At 40.3% G+C, this 21452-nt stretch overlaps 1 protein-coding gene across 1 annotated transcript in view; it reads right to left on the bottom strand.

Annotated features, from left to right (window-relative positions):
- Positions 1-21452, bottom strand: part of AFG1L (AFG1 like ATPase) — a 158650-nt gene that overhangs the window by 41346 nt on the left and 95852 nt on the right. The window lies entirely within an intron of this gene.

The raw sequence follows: 21452 nt of genomic DNA, 5'->3' as shown, positions 1-21452 counted from the left end.
AGATAACTGAGAAGAAAACACTAGTCCTATCACACCCCACTCAGCCTTCATATTTTCCCTGCTTAAGAGGATGCATCAACCAGAACTCATTAATTTCTTTAAAGGATGAGTATTAGAAAAGTAAAGAGAAATTAAAACTTACCTGCCTATGTTAGCCTAAAAGATTCAGAGTTTTACTTGTTATTCAGGTTCTTAACTGGTCTAAATACCTTTGAGTACATTTTGTAATTCTAGAAAAAAACTTAGATGACTCTGAATTATTTCAATGAGTCACACAGGGAATAACAGAAGCTATCATTTGCTCAACAACTATTATGTAGCAAGTAATTTACCTACACTACCCCCACCTTACCATGTAGTATGTATTATTATCCCATTTTTACAGAAGAGAAAGTGGAGACCCAGAGAATTAAGTCACTTGTTAAGATCTGAATATACAAAAATGAGAATATTTTGTATAACAGAAAGTATTATAAATAAAATATATAGGCCTATCAAACCAGGACATGCAGGGCAACATATAATGTATGATTAATATTATCAATGTATAGGGAGGGCTGTGCAACACAGAGAAGACAGGTAGTGATTCTACAGCATCTCACTACACTGATGGACAGTGACTGTAATGGGGTTTCGGGGGGGGACTTGGTGATGGGCAGAGTCTAGTGAACATAATGTTCCTCATGTAATTATAGATTAATTATACCAAAAAAATATTATCAATGCATAAAAAACTCCAAGAGATAAAAAAAAGTTACTACTCAACAGAAAAACTGTCAAAGGAACTAACTGTATTGAAAGAATACTCAATGGGCCAGAAGCACATGTAAAATCACTCACTCTTCCCAGTAATAACAAATACAAGGTAAATCATGAGATACCATTCTCTTATCCAAACTAGAAATAAGGAAAGAGATAAAATAGCTGGAGCCAGCCTAGTTACTAGTTAAGGGGGAAAAGGGCCCTCTCACCTACTACGAGGAGGAGTACAACTGGTACAAGACGTCAGGGCAACCAGAGAATCTGTCATAAGGCCACTAAAAGCACACATATCAAATCATGCAGTTAGTCCACTCCCAGGAACTTCACCTCTGGAAATAATAATGGTTAACGACTAGAAAGACTTTTCGCTGTGACACTGTTAACATCAGAACGTGAAAAAGAACCGGGAGTCTGAAGCACATCTGGGTTCGCCCACACAAGGGAGTATCGTGCGGTGTCTGGGCGCGACTTGGCCCTCTCGCCCTGGGACTGCAGTTAAGGTACCAAGCTGATGGTCAGAAATGCTAAGCACCCCACATTTCGCAGGAGAACCCCCAATGGGCCGCCAGTACCGGGATCCAGGCTCCCGCCCCGTGGACGAGGGGAACCAGCCCGACTCCAAACGCCGCTCCCCATCCGCCCCACCCGCTGGCCACACAGCCGTTACAAGGGGGGAACGCGCAGGAGCCCCAGCCCGCCTAGTAGTGGCCGTAAGAACCTTGGCCCTCTCTTGCCCTGGGGGAGGAAGAGGGCGACTGACCCTCCCCCAAGACGGATGATGGGAGGGAAGGGCCACCCAGGAAGGTTAGGAGGCCCCACAGAAGCAAAGACTGGCACTGCCTTCCTGCGCTGGCTGGGCAGGACCTCGGAAGATGAGCGATCAGCAGGGAGGTGGGCTGCCGAGCTGGGCTGGAGCGAGTCGGCCCCCCCAAACCCCGCCGACCGCCCGGCACCGCTAGGCCACCTGCAGATGCAGGCAGGGGCCAGGCTGGAAACTGGGGCGCTATTCGAAAACAAGACAGAGGCAGTGCCCTGGACACCCCCTTTCCACGTGAACAGACAGACAGGTGCCTGCACCTCCTCCACTCCGGCTGAACCTGGGAAATTCACCATCCGGGACGGACGGACGGAGAAGCCACACGGACACCCGACCCAGGGAACGGCGACTCCCACAGCCCCTCCTCCTCCAACACCCAGAGCCTTAGCAGCCAAGCTTCGGTCCCGAGAGGCGGGCAGACGGGCTGCAGGAAACTCCGCGCAACACTGGGAGCCGGAGGGCGGCCTCCCCCGTACCGACGCCGGGGCTCTTGGGTGGGAACCTGGGCAGGTGGGTCAGACCCCGTCTGCGGGCCCGAAACTGCTCGTCAGCGTCCGAAGGCCTCGGTCCTGGGCGAGAATGGACAACCCAGCATTTCTAGGCATTTAAGGAAAACCTCTAGGATAAAAGAAAAGGCAAAAATAGAGAATGAGAAAAAAGTATCTTGGGGGCAGCAAAGAATAAATAGAGAGACCAGAAAAGGAAAAATACATTCTAAATGCCTGGAGAGAAGAAGATGTTGCATCCATAAAACCAAGGAGGATGCTGAAAACTGAAAGTACAATTAGGGCATAAGAAAGAGCTCTAAATATGATTGCTATGTAAAAGACTCAGGGAAAGAATAGGATGCAAAAGTTGAAGTGATCTTTCAGAGAATACAGCAAAAGACAGAAGGATGGAAAATAGAAGGGAAAATGAAAGACTTGGAAGATAAATCCAGAAGGTTCAATGTCCAACCAGGAGGAGGTCCAAAGACCATGAGGGAAGAAAAAGAAGCAAAGCAAAGAAAAAATTAAATTTCCTAAAACTGTAGGAAGTGATTTTTCTAAGTTGAAAGAGTCCAATGAACATCCAGCACTTAGAATGCGGAAAAAAAGCTACATCTGAAGGCCTATTTTTATGAAACTTCAGGAAACCAGGACTAAAGAAAGAATATACTAGAGGAGGGGGCGGAAGATGGCGGCGTGAGTAGAGCAGCGGAAATCTCCTCCCAAAACAACATATATCTATGAAAATATAACAAAGACAACCCTTCCTAGAATAAAGACCAGAGGACACAGGACAATATCCAGACCACATCCGCACCTGAGAGAACCCAGCGCCTCGCGAAGGGGGTAAGATACAAGCCCCGGCCCCGCGGGAGCCGAGCGCCCCTCCCCCCAGCTCCCGGCGGGAGAAGAGCAGGCAGAGCGGGAGGGAGACGGAGCCCAGGACTGCGGAGCACCCAGCCCCCGCCATCCGGGCCAGAGTGCAGGGCCCTCGATACTGGGAAAACAGGGCAGCAAGAACAGTGAGCAGGCACTGAAGGCTGGGCGACAGAGGACATAAGAAAAGCGCGCGACCATTTTTGTTTTTTTTGCTTTTTTGCTGCTTTGTTTTGGCGAGCGCTTTTTGGAAGTCTTAAAGGGACAGGGACCCCAATATTAGGGAAACGGGCAGAAAGACCGGTGAGCAGAGGCCTGAGGCTGGCACCGGAGAATAAAGGAAAACGAACGACCACCTTTTTTTTTTTTTAATTAAAATTTTTTTTTTTTTTTAATTAAAAAAATTTTTTTTCTTGTTTTTTTTTGTGGTCGTTGTTTTGTTTTGGCGGGTGCTTTTTGGAAGTCTTAAAGGGGCAGGGCGGGTCACTTAAGCCAGAGGTAGGGAATCCGGGATCTCTGGGCACCCTAACCCCTGGGCTGCAGGGAGCAGGGAGGCCCCTTACGGAGATAAATAGCCTCCCAGCAGCTCCTGCTCCAACGCGACTCCACCATTTTGGAGCAGCTGCCCGAGCCAGGCCACGCCCACAGCAACAGCGGAGATTAACTCCATAGCAGCCGGGCAGGAAGCAGAAGCCCTGTCTGCGCGCAGCTGCGCAGCACAAGCCACTAGAGGCCGCTGTTCTCCCAGGAGAGGAGGGCCACAAACCAACAAGAAAGGAAGTCCTTCCAGCCGTCACTCGTCCCAGCTCTGCAGACTATTCCTATCACCATGAAAAGGCAAAGCTACAGGCAGACAAAGATCACAGAGACAACACCAGAGAAGGAGACAGACCTAACCAGTCTTCCTGACAAAGAATTCAAAATAAGAATCATAAACATGCTGACGGAGATGCAGAGAAATACGCAAGAAAAATGGGATGAAGTCCGGAAGGAGATCACAGATGCCAGAAAGGAGATCGCAGAAATGAAACAAACTCTGGAAGGGTTTATAAGCAGAATGGATAGAATGCAAGAGGCCATTGATGGAATTGAAATCAGAGAACAGGAACGCATAGAAGCTGACATAGAGAGAGACAAAAGGATCTCCAGGAATGAAACAATATTAAGAGAACTGTGTGACCAATCTAAAAGGAGCAATATCCGTATTATAGGGGTCCCAGAAGAAGAAGAGAGAGGCAAAGAGATGGAAAGTATCTTAGAAGAAATAATTGCTGAAAACTTCCCCACACTGGGGGAGGAAGTAATCAAACAGACCACGGAAATACACAGAACCCCCAACAGAAAGGATCCAAGAAGGGCAACACCAAGACACATAATAATTAAAATGGCAAAGATCAAGGACAAGGAAAGAGTGTTAAAGGCAGCTAGAGAGAAAAAGGTCACCTATAAAGGGAAACCCATCAGGCTAACATCAGATTTCTCAACAGAAACCCTACAGGCCAGAAGAGAATGGCATGATATATTTAATACAATGAAACAGAAGGGCCTTGAACCAAGGATACTGTATCCAGCACGACTATCATTCAAATATGACGGTGGGATTAAACAATTCCCAGACAAACAAAAGCTGAGGGAATTTGCTTTCCACAAACCACCTCTACAGAACATCTTACAGGGACTGCTCTAGATGGGAGCACTCCTAGAAAGAGCACAGCACAAAACACCCAACATATGAAGAATCGAGGAGGAGGAACAAGAAGGGAGAGAAGAAAAGAATCTCCAGACAGTGTATATAACAGCTCAATAAGCGAGCTAAGTTAGGCAGTAAGATACTAAAGAGGCTAACCTTGAACCTTTGGTAACCACGAATTTAAAGCCTGCAATGGCAATAAGTACATATCTTTCAATAGTCACCCTAAATGTTAATGGGTTGAATGCACCAATCAAAAGACACAGAGTAACAGAATGGATAAAAAAGCAAGACCCATCTATATGCTGCTTACAAGAAACTCACCTCAAACCCAAAGACATGTACAGACTAAAAGTCAAGGGATGGAAAAACATATTTCAAGCAAACAACAGTGAGAAGAAAGCAGGGGTTGCAGTACTAATATCAGACAAAATAGACTTCAAAACAAAGAAAGTAACAAGAGATAAAGAAGGACACTACATAATGATAAAGGGCTCAGTCAAACAAGAGGATATAACCATTCTAAATATATATGCACCCAACACAGGAGCACCAGCATATGTGAAACAAATACTAACAGAACTAAAGGGGGATATAGACTGCAATGCATTCATTCTAGGAGACTTCAACACACCACTCACCCCAAAGGATAGATCCACTGGGCAGAAAATAAGTAAGGACACGGAAGCACTGAACAACACAGTACAGCAGATGGACCTAATAGACATCTATAGAACTCTACATCCAAAAGCAGCGGAATATACATTCTTCTCAAGTGCACATGGAACATTCTCCAGAATAGACCACATACTAGGCCACAAAAAGAGCCTCAGAAAATTCCAAAAGATTGAAATCCTACCAACCAACTTTTCAGACCACAAAGGCATAAAACTAGAAATAAACTGTACAAAGAAAGCAAAGAGGCTCACAAACACATGGAGGCTTAACAACACGCTCCTAAATAATCAATGGATCAATGACCAAATCAAAATGGAGATCCAGCAATATATGGAAACAAATGACAACAACAACACTAAGCCCCAACTTCTGTGGGACACAGCAAAAGCAGTCTTAAGAGGAAAGTATATAGCAATCCAAGCATATTTAAAAAAGGAAGAGCAATCCCAAATGAATGGTCTAATGTCACAATTATCGAAATTGGAAAAAGAAGAACAGATGAGGCCTAAGGTCAGCAGAAGGAGGGACATAATAAAGATCAGAGAAGAAATAAATAAAATTGAGAAGAATAAAACAATAGCAAAAATCAATGAAACCAAGAGCTGGTTCTTCGAGAAAATAAACAAAATAGATAAGCCTCTAGCCAGACTTATTAAGAAGAAAAGAGAGTCAACACAAATCAACAGTATCAGAAACGAGAAAGGAAAAATCACGACGGACCCCACGGAAATGCAAAGAATTATTGGAGAATACTATGAAAACCTATATGCTAACAAGCTGGGAAACCTAGGAGAAATGGACAACTTCCTAGAAAAATATAACCTTCCAAGATTGACCCAGGAAGAAACAGAAAATCTAAACAGACCAATTACCAGCAACGAAATTGAAGAGGTAATCAAAAAACTACCAAAGAACAAAACCCCCGGGCCAGATGGATTTACCTCGGAATTTTATCAGACATACAGGGAAGACATAATACCCATTCTCCTTAAAGTTTTCCAAAAAATAGAGGAGGAGGGGATACTCCCAAACTCATTCTATGAAGCTAACATCACCCTAATACCAAAACCAGGCAAAGACCCCACCAAAAAAGAAAACTACAGACCAATATCCCTGATGAATGTAGATGCAAAAATACTCAACAAAATATTAGCAAACCGAATTCAAAAATACATCAAAAGGATCATACACCATGACCAAGTGGGATTCATTCCAGGGATGCAAGGATGGTACAACATTCGAAAGTCCATCAACATCATCCACCACATCAACAAAAAGAAAGACAAAAACCACATGATCATCTCCATAGATGCTGAAAAAGCATTTGACAAAGTTCAACATCCATTCATGTTAAAAACTCTCAGCAAAATGGGAATAGAGGGCAAGTACCTCAACATAATAAAGGCCATCTATGATAAACCCACAGCCAACATTATATTGAACAGCGAGAAGCTGAAAGCATTTCCTCTGAGATCGGGAACTAGACAGGGATGCCCACTCTCTCCACTGTTATTTAACATAGTACTGGAGGTCCTAGCCACGGCAATCAGACAAAATAAAGAAATACAAGGAATCCAGATTGGTAAAGAAGAAGTTAAACTGTCACTATTTGCAGATGACATGATACTGTACATAAAAAACCCTAAAGACTCCACCCCAAAACTACTAGAACTGATATCGGAATACAGCAAAGTTGCAGGATACAAAATCAACACACAGAAATCTGTGGCTTTCCTATATACTAACAATGAACCAACAGAGAGAGAAATCAGGAAAACAACTCCATTCACAATTGCATCAAAAAAAATAAAATACCTAGGAATAAACCTAACCAAAGAAGTGAAAGACTTATACTCTGAAAACTACAAGTCACTCTTAAGAGAAATCAAAGGGGACACTAACAGATGGAAACTCATCCCATGCTCGTGGCTAGGAAGAATTAATATCGTTAAAATGGCCATCCTGCCCAAAGCAATATACAGATTTGATGCAATCCCTATGAAACTACCAGCAACATTCTTCAATGAACTGGAACAAACAATTCAAAAATTCATATGGAAACACCAAAGACCCCGAATAGCCAAAGCAATCCTGAGAAAGAAGAATAAAGTAGGGGGGATCTCACTCCCCAACTTCAAGCTCTACTATAAAGCCATAGTAATCAAGACAATTTGGTACTGGCACAAGAGCAGAGCCACAGACCAATGGAACAGACTAGAGAATCCAGACATTAACCCAGACATATATGGTCAATTAATATTTGATAAAGGAGCCATGGACATACAATGGCGAAATGACAGTCTCTTCAACAGGTGGTGCTGGCAAAACTGGACAGCTACATGTAGGAGAATGAAACTGGACCATTGTCTAACCCCATATACAAAAGTAAACTCAAAATGGATCAAAGACCTGAATGTAAGCCATGAAACCATTAAACTCTTGGAAGAAAACATAGGCGAAAACCTCTTAGACATAAACATGAGTGACCTCTTCTTGAACATATCTCCCCGGGCAAGGAAAACAACAGCAAAAATGAGTAAGTGGGACTATATTAAGCTGAAAAGCTTCTGTACAGCAAAAGACACCATCAATAGAACAAGAAGGATCCCTACAGTATGGGAGAATATATTTGAAAATGACACATCCGATAAAGGCTTGACGTCCAGCATATATAAGGAGCTCTCACGCCTCAACAAACAAAAAACAAATAACCCAATTAAAAAATGGGCAGAGGAACTGAACAGACAGTTCTCCAAAAAAGAAATACAGATGGCCAACAGACACATGAAAAGATGCTCCACATCGCTAATTATCAGAGAAATGCAAATTAAAACTACAATGAGGTATCACCTCACACCAGTAAGGATGGCTGCCATCCAAAAGACAAACAACAACAAATGTTGGCGAGGCTGTGGAGAAAGGGGAACCCTCCTACACTGCTGGTGGGAATGTAAGTTAGTTCAACCATTGTGGAAAGCAGTATGGAGGTACATCAAAATGCTCAAAACAGACTTACCATTTGACCCAGGAATTGCACTCCTAGGAATTTACCCTAAGAATGCAGCAATCAAGTTTGAGAAAGACAGATGCACCCCTATGTTTATTGCAGCACTATTTACAATAGCCAAGAATTGGAAGCAACCTAAATGTCCATCAATAGATGAATGGATAAAGAAGATGTGGTACATATACACAATGGAATACTACTCAGCTATAAGAAAAGGGCAAATCCAATCATTTGCAGCAACATGGATGGAGCTGGAGGGTATTATGCTCAGTGAAACAAGCCAAGCGGAGAAAGAGAAATACCAAATGATTTCACTTATCTGTGGAATATAAGAACAAAGGAAAAACTGAAGGAACAAAACAGCAGCAGAATCACAGAACTCAAGAATGGACTAACAGGTACCAAAGGGAAAGGGACTGGGGAGGATGGGTGGGTAGGGAGGGATAAGGGGGGGAGAAGTAGGGGCGTATTAAGATTAACATGCATGGGAGGTAGGAGAAAAGGGAGGGCTGTACAACACAGAGAAGGCAAGTAGTGATTCTACAACATTTTGCTATGCTGATGGACAGTGACTGTAAAGGGGTTTATAGGGGAGACCTGGTATAGGGGAGAGCCTAGTAAACATAATATTCGTCATGTAAGTGTAGATTAGTGATAGCAAAAAAAAAAAAAGGGCAGTTCCTGTGTGGTAACCTCCAACGAGTTCTACACAAGGGTATAAAGGGCATATAAAAGTGTAGGCAAAGGGTCTGTTTGTGTTTATACAGAGGATCAAAGCCTAATTGGGCTACCCCGAAAATGAACTAAGATACGATATGAAAAAGAACTTCCAACATCTGCACCCTCTGGAAGACTCATGCCAGAAGATGATCATCAAAAAACCCCAACAAAGATCCACGCACTGCTACAGCTGTAGATGCACTCATCCCACCAGTTCCTGGACATGCCATGGGAATGAGGAAGGAGATATCTAAGCTGGCCTGTGCATGCAGTAAAACAACAAAATTGGACTGGATCTATACTGTTGGAACTCAACCAAGAATTTGGAGAAGTGCAAATTGTAGCGCTCCAAAGTCTTACAACTACAAACTATTTATTGTTAAAAGAACATATGGCGTGTGAACAGTCCCCAGGAATGGGTTGTTTTAATTTGTCTGATTTCTCTCAGACTGTTCAAGTTCATTTGGACAATATCCACCATATCATAGATAAGTTTTCACAAATGCCTAAGGTGCCTAACTGGTTTTCTTGGTTTCACTGCAGATGGCTCGTAATTACAGATATGCTTTGGTTATGTAACTATACTCCTATTATGTTAATGTGTGTGTGCAATTTAAGTAGTAGCTTAAAACCTATACATGCTGAAGTTACTCTACAAGAAGATATATCAAAGAAATAATCAATCTTCCCATGTTTTCTTCCGCCTGCTACTTCTATAGCTTTTCTTCTTCCTTCCTAATTACAACCCTTAAATAGAATTCGTGCCTCATATCAAATTTACCGAGTATCATAATTCTTCCAAGTGGTAAGGATACCTCAAGACAAATGCTGGGCATAGAAGCCACAGGGCATAAATATGCAAAGAAGTAAAAAGCTAACTTTTTCAAACAATAAGGCTTCTCTCTCACTTACCAACTTCACATTTCCCTGTATGGCCCCGGAAGATGACTGGTTAGCCAGAGACGGGTAAGATTCCTCAAGGGAGGAACAACCTAAGACAGGCACAGTCGCAGGGGGGCCATCAGGTGAGAAATTGGGGATCAACAGAGGTGAGGCTTAGAACCTCACCCCCCCCTGTTCTGAGAGAAATCTTCTGCATACGTGGATGTTTTATTGCCCTGGTCTAGCTTGGATTAACACATAGTCTACAGGCACACACCTGATCATCTACATGTGCTTTCTTACAACACTAAACTATGTTTTCTACCTTTATCTTGTATCTACCTACCACTTCAGCATTTTATTAAAAATCATAATAATAAAGAGAGAAATGTGGTATCCACATATAAATCAAGTATAAAAACCAAATGAGTATTCATATTTGAACTGACTGTTTATAGTTCATAATGCATGAGCAAAACCGAAAGTTTCTGTGATGACTGCCCTTGTACTGTTCACTATGTAACTTATTCATTATGTAAGAATTTGTTCTACATGTAAAAACTTGTTTGTTATGCCTCAGAAGATTGGAGACTGACAAAAATTAGGCTTGGGGTGGAATAATGATTGTGCATTGAGCATTGACTCCCCTATACAGAATTTTATTGTCGTTAACAACCATTTGATCAATAAATATGAGAGATGCCCTCACAAAAAAAAAAAAAAAAAAAAAAGGACAGACTTCCAATGGTAAAATAAATTAGTAACCAGGATGTAATGTATAGCATAAGGAATATAGTCAAGATATTGTAACAGCCTGGTAGGGTGATAGCTGGAACCTAGAATTATGTATATAAATGTTCTACCACTGTGTTGTACACTTGAAACTCATGTAATGTAATACTGTGTGTCAACTACCCTCAATAAAAAATAATTATTAAAAAAAAAAAAAAAAAAAAAGAATATACTAAAAACTTCAAGAGGGGAAAAAAAGGTCAGATAGGAAAGGACAAGAAACAGATCCGCATCAATTCACATCAAACTTTGCAACTGCAATAACAGAAGCATGAAGATAATGGTGGTGTCTGCATTTTTCTAGAGGAATATTACTGACAAACTATTCAGGCCCAGGCAACTATCAAGTAAAATACAGACACTTTTGGACAACTGAGTTCTCAAAAAATGTACTTGCCAGGAAGCCACGGGAGGGGGTGCCCTCTATCAAAACAGGGAGGGGGTTTCTGCTTCTATTGGGACCACGTATGCTCCGCCCCAACTGACCTTCCTGCAGGACAGCAGCCATAACTTCTGAACGTAACACAGACACAGGGGACCGAAGGCAGGGACAGTGAACAGAAGCACGCAGACCCTAGAGGGAGCTGCTATTTGGGAGAAGGGGAAATGCGGGGTGAGTCACCCACCTTGAAGCTTTCAGAAGACAGTAAGTCAGGCCTGCTCAAGGCAACTGAACTCCAACAGAAAACCTGTAGTCCTTGTGGCGGGAAGAACCAGAGGACAGGTGGGGCGACCACACAGCTGGGGACTCAGAGGAGAGCCCAGAAAAAGGGTTTCCAAATTCCCAAAAGACAGTAATCTTGAAAAACTCCTGAAACCGTAAGTTATTCAGTATTTGTCCTAATACTTTGTGCTTTCAAATAATGAATATTCACAATAAACAGTGAATCATTTTCTAGCACCAGGCTTTATTAAAAGTTTCAGCAGTTTTCTATAAAACAATGACATAAAAATAAATTCATCGCTTATCACTATTATAAACCAATATGCTCTGATAAGATTATGTATCTCAATAACATGTAAAAAATGATCTCTACCCAATACAGACAGACTTTTGATAGGAGAAAACATTGAAAGAAGGAAACAGTCACACAAAATACAAGCAATATAAATTATATTAAAATTTAAATACCTCAAATATTTAATATATAAAACTTATGTTTCAAATTTAAGGTTCTAAAACACAAACCATTAATTATCCTAGCTGCTGGTGCTAATCTTTGCTGACTGACAAATATTTCTGACATAGGAAAATGTCGTTTTGCACTGACATTGAGCAAATCATCAAGAGTGCCTTGGTCACTTTCAGGTTGGGTGCTAGGTACGTGCTGCTTCACATAGGCTCATTTCCCTTATTAACATGTGTCTGGACTCACTCACTCAACACTACCCCCTTAAAGGCCCTATCCCCAAATGCAGTCATACTGGGGGGTAGGGCTTCACCTATGAGTTTTGGGGGGACACAATTCAGTCCTTAACAGTGAGCATTTGTGCAGTTTACAGTCTGGGGTTACTAGGAATAGTGTTACTGTCAACTTTCCAATACATGCCTTTTGGCAAACTTATGCCAGTTGGGTACGCAACTGGAGCGGGACTGCTGTTCACAGGGTACCCCTGGGCTCACCTTAGGAACCACGGCCAGGTTTCAGAGTGGCTACGACAGTCCACTCCCTTGGCTGCAGTGTACAGAGTTCTACTTGTTCCATGTCCTTACCAACACTTGGTATTTTCCTTCTCTCCCATTTTAGTGATTATGGTGGATGTATTATAAATGATTTTAATGTAAATTGTCTCAAATTATTTTCAAAAATGGGTGGGAATTAAAAAAATACAATATCATTTAATTAATGCAATAGTTAATCCAGAAGCATTTTTTTAAAGCAAAATGTCATATGACACACATAAAAATTTTAAATCCATTCTTAAAACACCAAGATCTCTTTCCTTTTTTAAAGTAGGAAATGTCAAGAACACAACATTATTGTGAAAATTTCTTCCAGAGAAAATGCCTTTAACTTCAAAATAGGGGCGGGGGGGTAGTGGTATTTATAACAGGGGAAAACTGGGGTAACAGCACTGAGTGTGTGATTTCAGAGCCCTCTTGTCAGTTTTCCAGTGAAACTATTTACTATTTACACTAAAAGTCTATACTCAGAAACACAACCATGCCAGTGAAGCCCTAAAAAAAGACCAGGTCAGCTGGTTTTTAAAATCCCAAATGTTTGGGGCACAAGACCTAACCTAGGGCAGCGACAGGCATATTCAGACAACAAACATACAAAAGCTACATAAAGATACAGAGTATACAGAAATACAAACAGTGATCAAAATTAGCCTCAAAATACAAACACAACTGAACAATATTCCAGCCTAACCAGTAAAACTTGAAGAAGGAGTGATACCCGAAGTCAACAGCAGTTGCATGGAAAAGCGATAGCCTAAAGATAGCACTAAATTAAACACGATTTTTTTTTAAAGTGTAAAAGGGGAGCTAAATTTGGTTTTCTTTTGGGGCTCCAAGAATATTATGTCACATAGCATGGGAAAAATGTTCTGTTCAGCTTTGTGCAGTTCTGTTTTAACCACAAAGAGGCATATTTTAAGGAAGGGTGACTTGGGTAACATCAAAATGATCAGGAGAAAATACAGGAATTAAGCTCAGATGGTGTGACGCGTATCCCCTTTCCTCTCATGTGGCGGGGCAGAAACAAGCTCCCACGACTGAGCAGAGATGAAGAATTTAAGTGACTCCCTTAAATTCTGCGTAACTGCCCACTATTGGGATACTTCTGTAAAGCAGTCCTTTGTGCAGATAAGACGCAAATAGAAAATGTGCCCACCGACAGTCAAGAGGCTGGCCACGGGAGGAGCACTACAGTCATTTCTGAAGCAGCAGAGCCACTCCCTTCAAACGCTCTTTCATGGGGTGGGGCCAGCAGAGCACAGACTATTTTCCCTTTGTTCTACAATGTCCTGGTAAAATCCACCCATTTCATTGCTTCTGTCACCTTTTGTTACGCTCAGAAACCGCAGTGGAGGGGCAGGTTTCTAATTTCTGTTGAGCAGTACCACTGTGTCTTTAAGTCAGAAAAGCCCTGGAATCAACCGCTGTTTTGTTGCCAGGAAGTTTGGCACCGGCTTGTACAGGAATCCTGTGGGTTCAGTGCCCCGGATTAAAAGCCTGACTGCTTCAGAAGCATGAGAATCATGGCTTATCTTTCCATATTAAGTAAGTAAATAGAGAGGAAAGCAATCGGTCATTCCAATTTTGAGAACATTTCTACAGCTGAAATCAGGCATTCAACATAAAAATTAGACTCAAGACACTGAACATGTCAAAAAAGACCTTATTATTGCTGGGTCATTTGAAATGCTCAACAAAAATTCCAAAAGAAGTGGAAGTTTCTAGAAGAGGGTCACACATGAATTTAAATGGAAATTAATTTCTTCAAGAACCTCCCACTTCATTAGGGTTGACTCAGGGGAACAGAATGTTACCCACACTTTACTCCTTTATCCCCTCTTTGAAATCAACAGCTTGTTAAGGCGTCAACAAGCGGAATAGGGCTGGCTTTCCTTGGTCCTCCTCCATGTCCTCTATTCCAGAGCCAAAGTTGATTCAACGAGGAGAAATTTCCCCTTCCTCTTAGAGTTCCTGTGCCAACCCTCCCTGGCAGTGAGCCTCTCACTCTACCCATTCCTTGTGCATTCATGCTGTACAGCTCTTTGTGCCGCACCAAACATAATCTGGGGCTGCGGGCAGGTCCGAGATTAAGTTGGTTTATACTTGCCTTAGTAAAACAGACTTGGTTGCATTTCAAATCCCGTAGGTTTGTCTTACATAACAGAATCAGATGTTCAAATGGATTTTTGTCCTAGCATTTATCTTCTTCTCAATCACTCAAAGGCTTAATTGACTGTTCAGAGATCCATTTCAGTCTCTAAATTTCCCACCCTTCTCAGTCACCTGGAGAGTAACTTACCTGGTTCCATTAATCCTGACCTGTTATAATGTAGAAGGTGGGATCTAGTACTTTGCTCTCAGATTCCAGACCTTCACCTCCCCTCTCCTCGGCCCCAAACTCCATGTAACATTTCTGCCAAATCTAAATATTGCATTTCTTCCCAAATAAATCAGCAGTGTGGCATGTAGAACTGCAACTTGGTAGATCCTAAAATATTCCTTTTTCATAAATTTTGAGAAATGCTATAACAATTGAAGATTTTGGAAATAAATAAATAAAAATGAAGAAGAAGCTGGAGAGTAAGAAGCTCTAACTCCTTTTGAGGGGAAGAAGGTGGCCCCATCCACCAGGAAAGAGAGGCCGGGGAGCTTTAATAGCTAAAAGGTACACAGCAAGTAACTAAAGACCTAGGACTTGTGCCGGATCAGTTTTGCTAATGCCGAAGATGGACCTTTGGTTATAAGTGTGATCTACTTGAAGATGGATAACAAGAGATAAGAATTCTAAGGAAATTTAAAACTTTATTTTGAACTTTTATATGTATAAGTATATATATTATTTCCTCATGCATATATTGTATAAATATCTTATTTATACTTTACTAAATAAATACACACAATTGAAATGTCAATATATTTACCTGGAAATGGTGGGCCAGACAGAACCCAGACATGCTGATGTGCTATTGTCAAATCACAGTCAATGAAGGAATGAAAGATAAAAGGTGAGCTAAGCTGACTGGTGGAACCTGATATTCACACCTGCACGAGATGAACTTCCTTTGCTGCTGTACCACTTTTTAGGGTGTGCCTCAAATGTCAGATCCTTCAAATTAATTGTTAAAGTCAGTCCTCCCTGAGTTAAGACAGGATTAGTTACTATTTAAATGTGCACCTAAATTATGTCAAATAGGACAACTTTGTGATTTTAACAGATATAATTAAACAGCCTACCTATACCCTACAGGATAAAAGCAGAAACTTACTGTTTTTACTAATATACAGTTAAAAGTTGGTAATGTCACAGCCTTACTTATTCGTGAAACATCAACAGGAGACCTTATGAGGAACATCCTGTCCATCTGCTTAGAGAACTGTCCTTCTACCCGCAGAGCCCTCTCCGTGCAGGTGGCCTTTCTTACAGACTCATCACCATTACTGACCTCTCAGTTCTCAAAACATATAGCAACATACAATGCTTTATTTTGAATTTGAGACATTTCAATTTGAATGAAACATTATACTTTATATTTCTCATGGAGATAAATAGTTAGTTCTTCACTAAAAGATACAAAAAAAGTGAAAATAATTTAAAGTTTACACTAAAAATATTCATTTAATGTAAAAGCTCTAAAGGAAGACCAGAGAAACAAAATGGCACAAAACATAAAGAAAGAAGTAAAAGAGCCCAATATACATCCAGCTATATCCATAATAACCTAATCTGTGAAAGGTTAAACCAATTCAATCAAAAGGCAGAAGCTGACAGACTAAATAAAAAAGCAGGATCCAACTACATGCTGTTTAGAGGAGATACGCTTTAGGTTCAAAGATACAACTGGGTTGAAAGTAAAAGGATGAAAAAAAGATGTATTGATGCAAAGAGCAACTGCTACTAACATCAGGCAACACAGACTTAAAACAGCAAAAAATATATATATGACTCGAGATTAAAAGGGACATTTCGTAATGATAAAAAGTGTCAATCCATCAGGATGATATAGCAATTACAAACATTTTCAGTAGATTGTGTCTTTCTAGGAATTTGCTCATTTCATTTAGGTTATCTAATTTATTGGTATGTAGCTGTTAATAGTGTTCCCTTATAATCCTTTTTGTTTCTATAAGGTTGGTGACTAATGTTCTCTCTTTCATTCCTGATTTTGGTAACTTTAATTTTCTCTTCTCTTCTTGGCCCATCTAGCTAAAGGTCTGACAATTTTGTTCACATCGTAAAAGAAAAGTTTTGGTTCTGTTGATTTGCTCTATTAATTTTTCCATTCTCTATTTCACTAACTTCCACTCTCTTATCTTATTGTTTCCTTTCATCCACTTATTTTAGGTTTAGTTTCTCTTCTTTGTCCAGAGTCTTATGGTGGAAGCTTAGGTTGTTGGCCTGAAATTTTTCTTCCTTTTTAATGGAGGCATTTACAGCCATAAAATTCCCTGTAAACACGACTTTAGTGCATCTCATAAGTTTCAGTATGGGGTCTGCATTTCCATTGCTTCAAAGTATTTTATGATTTCCCTTGTAGGAAGATAAACTAAATAGAAGAGGAGGGAAACTTCCCAACCTGTTCTATCAAGCCAGCAAAACCAAAGACATTACCAGAAAAGAACTAATAACCAATCTCTCTTATGACTATAAACACAAAACTCCTCAACAAAATACTAGCAAACTAAATACAGCAACTTAAAAAAAATATTAGACACCATGGGATCTACCCTAGAAATGCAAGGTTGACATAAAATCTAAAAACCAATGAATGAAATACATCACATCAAAGAATGGACAAAAACCACATAATCATCTCAACAGACACAGAAGATGCATTCAATCAAATCCAACACCATTCATGATAAAAACACTCTAAAATAAAGAATAGAAGGGAATGACCTCAACCTACTAAAGAGCATCAATTAACATCCAGAGCTAACATCATAATTAATGGTAAGAGAATGAAATCTTTGCCTCTAAGCTCAGAAACAAGACAAAAATGTCTGTTCTCTGAAACGGAATATACCACTTCTATTCAACATTGCACTGTGCACTGAATGTTCTAGGCAGGGAAATTAGGTAAGAAATGTAAATAAAAGGTATTCAGATTGGAATGAAAGAACTAAACTAGCACTATTTTTAGATGACATGATCTGGATTTAGAAAACCCTAAAGCATTAGAACTATTAGAAACTATACAACAAATAAACAAGTTTAGCAAGGTTGCAGGTTACAAAATAAATATGCAAAAATCAACTGTATTTCTACACAGTAGCCACAAAGAAACCAAAAATCAAATTAGGAACACAATTCCATTTACACTAGCTTCAAAAAGCATAAAATATTTATGAATAAATTTAACAAAATATTTACAAACTTTATACATTGAAAACTATTACACATTGTTGAAAGGAATTAAGGAAGACCAAAACAAATAGCAAGATATCTGTTATGGTTTGAATTGTCTTCTAAAAATATGTTAAAATACTGATGCCCAGTACCTGTGAATATGACCTTATTTTGAAACAGAGCCTTTGCAAACATAATCAAGTTAAGATGAGGTCACACTGGGTCTGTGATGTGAGGATTGGTGTCCTTATATAAGAGGAAATTTGGAAACAGAGATACATAGGAAGAATGTCACGTGAAGACAGAGGCAGGGATTGCAACAATGCACCTACAAGCCTAGGAATACCACCAGAAGCTCAGAGAGGGGCAGGTTCTCCCTCAGAGGGTTGTGAGGGAACCCACCTGCCAACCCCTTGATTTCAGACTTGCAGCCTCAATGACAACAATAGAATACATGTCTGCTATTCTAAGACATTTAGTTTGTGTTACTATGTATGGTGGCTCTGGGATACTAATAAAACATTCTGTGTTCATTAATCAGAAGACTTAATATTATATTCCTCAATGTGATTTACAGATTCAATACAATCCCGATCAAAATTCCAGCTGGCTTCTTTGTGGAAATTGACAAACTGGTCTTAAAATTCATATGGAAATTCAAAGGACACAGAATAGCCAAAACAATCTTGGGGGAAAAAAAATAAAGTTGGAGGGCTCACACTTCTTGACTTCAAAACTTACTACAAAGCTATAGTAATCAAGACAGTGTGTCACTGACATAAAGATAGACAAATTCAAAACTTTCTTCTTTTGTTGCTTATGCAACAAAATAGCATCAAAATTTAAAACTTTCATGCTCCAAAGAACATCAAGAAAATAAAATGACAAACCACAGACTATGAGAACATTTTGCAAATTATATATCTGACAAGGGACTTGTATCAAGAACATCTAAGAACATTTAAAATTCAGTAAAAAGACAAATGACCCAATTTTAAAACAGACAAAGTACCTGAATAGACCTTTCTCCTAAGAAGATACACAAATGTTCAACAAGAACATGAAAAGATGCTCAATATCTTCAGCCATCAGAGAAATGCAAATGTAAACTACAGTGAGATATCATTTCATACTTACTAGAATTGTGTCTGGGTGGAATTGTGTCTCCTAAAAAGAATATATAGTCCTAAGTCCCACCACCTTAAAATGTGCCCTTATTTGCAAAAAAGGGCCACTGCACATATAACTAAATGGGCCTTTTATTCAATGTGACTAAGGTTCTTATAATAAGAGAGAGATACATAGGAAGACCATGTGATCACAAAGGCAGAGACAGGAGTGATACGTCGCAAGCCAAGAATACCAAGTATTGACACAAACAACAGACATTAGAAGAGGTAAAGAAAGACTCTCTCCTAACCGTTTCAGAGGGAGCAAGACCCCAGTGAAATCTTGATTTTGGGGTTTCTGGCTTCCAGAACCGTGAGACAATAAATTTATAGTGTTTTAAGACACCCAGGTTGTGGTACTTTGTATAAACATCCCTAGGAAACTAATACAGATGGCTACAATCAGAAAGACAGATAATAACAAGTGCTGACACAGATGTGAAGAAATTGATACCCTCACACACTATTGGTGGGCATGTAAAATGGTACAGCTGCTTTGGAAAACAGTCTGAAAGTTCCTCAGAAGACTAAACACAGGATTACCATACCCAGAAATTCCTCTCCTACGTATGTACAAGAGGAATAAAAATAAAAGTCCACAAAAAAAACTTGTACATGAATGTTCACCGCAGCATTATTCACAATAGTCAGAAAGCAGAAACATCCATCAACTGATGAATGGACAAATAAAAGTTGTATATCTATGTAATGTAATATTTGGCAATGAAAATGAACGAATTATTGATACATATAAAACATGGATGAATCCTGAAAAAGTATGTAAAGTGAAAGTAGGCAATGCATTGTTCCATTTATATGAAATATTCAGAATAGGCAAATCTATAGAGATAGAAAATAATTAGTGGTTGCTGGACTGGTTGGGAGATGGGGTAGATACAGGAGAAGGAAGTGATGGCTAAGGGGTCCAGGGCTTCTTTATCAGGTGATATAAATATTCTAAAATGGACTTGGTAACGGTGGCACAATTCTGTGAATAAACTGAAAGTAACTGAATTACATACTTTAAAGGGGTGAATTGCATGGCATGTGAATCGTATCTCAAAAAAGCTGTTAAAAAATTAATGTAATATCCTTCTCACACCTGACAAAGTTAACAATAATTCTTCAGTGTCATGATATAACCAGTTAGTGTCTGAATTTCTCTGATTGTCCCATAGAGTTTTGTTTTGTTTTAGTTTTTGCTCTTATGCAGTTGACCCTTGAATGAGGCGGGTGTCAGGGTGCTGACTCCCCTACATAGTCAAAAACCCATATGAAACTTTGATTACCCCAAAACTTAACTATTAATAACCTACTACTGACCACAGGTCTTACTGTTAATATAGCTGACTAACACCTATTTTGTATGTTATATGTATGATATACTGTGTTCTTACAACAAAGCAAGCTGGAAAAAAGAAAATGTGTTCCGAATGGTTGCAAATCTCCAAAAATATTTCCAATATATTTATGGAAATGAATCCACTTGTAAGTGGACCCGCACAGCTCAAACTCAGGTTGTTCTCAGGTCAGCTCCAGTCTGTTTGATCGAGGATGCAGACAAGGCCCACACGCTGCAGGTGGCTGGCACGTTCTTTAAGTCTCCTTTAAGCTGTAGGCTCCCTCTGCATCTCTCTCTCTTTTTCTTATTTGTTGAAGAAGCATTTATTTATGTTATTAAAAAAATTCTACAGCCTACATTTTGGTGAATGTACACCCAGATGTTATTTAACATATTCCATTGTTCCTAATAGTTCCTTTAAATTGATCAAATTCAGGTTCCACTTCCATAGAATAGCAGTTACTGTAGAATTTAGGATCACTGACTATAAATGGTGATACTCTAATACTATTCCAATTCTCTCATTCTTTTTTCTTTTGTTACCTGGAAATCTCCTATAAAGATAAGTTTTCCCCCAACTAGACTGCAGAAGACTCTAAAAGACACATAAGAGGATTCAGCCAACTGAAAAGAAAAGAGTACAGGGGCCCTTATCAGGCCTGCGACCGTCAGTGCGGTGTGTACGCAGCCCGCCCCAGGGGCCCTGGGCAGTGTGCACAGAACCGAAACAAACCACCATTAAAGAAGAAGGGGGACAGGCTACAAGTTATTTCGATCGGCAGATGTTTCAGAGGTTCAGTGGGAATTGAAACAGGAAGTGACTGGGCTGGTCCTCTGGTCAGAAATACTAAGACTGAAACCAGAGATTCCAATGTGTGGGACAGAAACACCTGGACTAGTAATGATGGGGGAGGGGAAGAGGTCCCAAGACATCCTAGAGGCCGTGGCCATGTCACTGGCTCTGCAGACAAGGCTGTGCCCGCAGCAAGAAACCTTGAGGGACGAGGCAGTGTCTCCCTGAGACAAAAAGCAGCCTTGCTTCCTTCCGGCTATAAAACGGCAACTCCCCCAGCTCAGAGCTCCTCTCCTAAAACACATTTCACCACCTATGCTCAACTCCCCCCAGCCCCCCACAACGGAACTAGGGGGCTAGCAGGGAACTGACCCAACATGCTTTCTGTGTCCACAGTAATAAAAT

The sequence above is a fragment of the Manis pentadactyla genome, chromosome 12 (genome assembly GCF_030020395.1).
Source record: "Manis pentadactyla isolate mManPen7 chromosome 12, mManPen7.hap1, whole genome shotgun sequence".
Classification (NCBI taxonomy): Eukaryota; Metazoa; Chordata; class Mammalia; order Pholidota; family Manidae; genus Manis; species Manis pentadactyla.
Note: the sequence above shows the minus strand (reverse complement) of the source record. Positions and strands in the feature narration are given on the sequence as shown.